Genomic DNA, 2311 nt, shown 5'->3' with positions numbered 1-2311 from the left:
CCTGCACTCTACTCTGGAGGGAACATTCTTTTTTTTTTTTTTTTAGATTTTTTTTTAATAGAGGCATGTTTTTATTTATTTATTTGTTTTTTGTTTTGTTTTGTTTTGTTTATGCATGCACTGGGTACAGTCAGAAGCGCGGGAGGGTGAGAGAACTCACCAGAGCCAGAGCGGGAAGCAGAGCAGGCAGAAGGACCGAAGTACACTGCTGAGGGGAGCAGCGGGCGGCAGGAGAGGTCTGCGCGCCATGTGGGACCCTCCTCCGGTAGCCGGGGAGCAGCCAGGGATCGAACCAGCGCCACAGAGGCTGCGGGCAGCTTCACAACCCAGCGCTCAACCGCTGCGCCACCTGGGAGGCCCTGGAGGGAACATTCTTGATTCTCTGTCTCTTCCCCCCTCTCCTCAGGTTTTTAGATGTGTGGCCAATATAAGATCAGCCCTATGGAGGCCACTTGCTTCCCTACAGTCAACTTTTATCGTAGTTCCAGGTGAATTTGTCTATTTACATTGTGTTTTGCATCGACACTAATTTTTCTCCTAATTAATATAGAGCCAATTCACTTTTCTTAGTTCAGGAGCCACTTCCTAAATTCCCAAGAAGCACTTAGATGTCTTCAGAGGCTGAAAGCAATCCCAAACTGCAGCAATTATTTTTGATGGTTCTCTCAGGCCAAAAGTGCTCTGGACAAAAAGGGTTTGGGGAGCCTGAAAATGGAAGAACGATTTCCTTGATCTTGCAATTAATTCTCCTTGTGAGATTCAGGAGTACTGCTTGCTGTTAGACTTTATTGTGGTGTCCTTCCTGCTCAGACAGAATGAAGCGTTAGGAGTGTAGACCCATATAAGCTCAAGCCACATACAAACAAGTCTGGGAGATGTTTGATTCCAAAGCAAACATGACTGCTTGGGACATCTGCTATGACCAGCTAATTGAGGGCACTGCTTGATCGAGCTGGGAGCCTTTTGTCATTCCCCTTAACCAATTGGAAAAAGAAGTGGTTCAATCATACTAAAATGTGGATCAACCAAAAATATCTTGAGAACAGTGTCTGGATATGGGTATATGGGAGGAATTCAAGGGCAATAAGTTACCCTAGAAACCATAGGTCCAGGGTAGTTCCCCGCACAGTGCATGGGAAGTTAAGAGATGGATTTTCTGCAACTTCAGTCCTTAAAAAGCCCTGCTCTTTAAGGCCCAGCTCAAACTTCCACACTACAGCTATAAATTCTTATAAGAAAGTAGGGGGGAATCTGCATGACTTTGGATTTGGCAATGGTTTCTTTAAAATGAAACCAAAACCATAGACAATGAAAGAAAAAAATAATAAATAGGACTTCATTAAGATTAAAAAATTCAGGGCATCCAAGAACACTAGCAAGCAAGTGCAAAGATAACCCACAGAATGGGATAAGATACTGACAAGCTAACTAGTTAGCTAGCCAACTAGCCAACTGATTAGTTGACTAGTTAACTAGTTAATTAGCTGACTAGCAAACTAGCTGGCTAACTAGCTAGCTAACAAGAACCTGTCAGGTGATCCAGGTTGGTGAGTCACAGACCTAAGGTTGAAATATTTACCCTACAATATGGTTCATTTGCATTAGAACATGCATCTCGGCAGCTGGGGCCCTGTGCGCCCTGGAAGATTTCTCCAGTGATATAGTGTGTTAATGACAGAAACCTTTCTGACGGTAGCCGACTAGCTAGTTGTCTATGGAACTAGCTGACTAGTCACTCTGAGAGTGTTTCAGGGATGAGTGTTCTTACCCACTTGCTAATCTGAAAGGGGTGTGGAATTGGGTGAAGTTCCCGGGCCAGTCACAGGGCAGTGCACACATGGACTAGCAAGTGGTAAGTCTTTAGACCTAAGTCCCAGCTGACAACAACTTCCCTGGGGCAAGTTAAACGAGGTCTGTGGGAATGAGAGAAACCAGACTGGGGCATTCTGGGAGATAACCGGCCTAGTTTCTTCCGAAAAGTCAGGATCTTGGGAAAAAAACGCAAGGGGAGGGCCTCTCTGACCAACAGGTGCTAGAGACTCCACAGCCTGCACTGGTTTTGACTTTGAAAAGTCTGCATTTGGGGAAATTTGAAAAGCAATGGGGCCGGAGGCTACCAGGAAACCGTTTTGTAAGTTTTCTTAGGCACCATGATGGTAGATGGTTGTGTGAGAGAATCTCCTGCGTTTCAGGAAATACAGGTGGCATTTTAGGAGTGAAGAGTCCCCAGGTCTGCCCCTCACATTCCAAGAGCCCAAAACACGGCTGTGTGGACAGTGACAGAGTGACTGACATGAGCAAGCCCTGAGCT

Source organism: Talpa occidentalis, unplaced genomic scaffold (genome assembly GCF_014898055.3).
Source record: "Talpa occidentalis isolate TD23 unplaced genomic scaffold, MPIMG_talOcc4v2.1 talOcc4.8, whole genome shotgun sequence".
NCBI classification, from domain to species: domain Eukaryota; kingdom Metazoa; phylum Chordata; class Mammalia; order Eulipotyphla; family Talpidae; genus Talpa; species Talpa occidentalis.
This window is presented reverse-complemented; position numbering follows the sequence as displayed.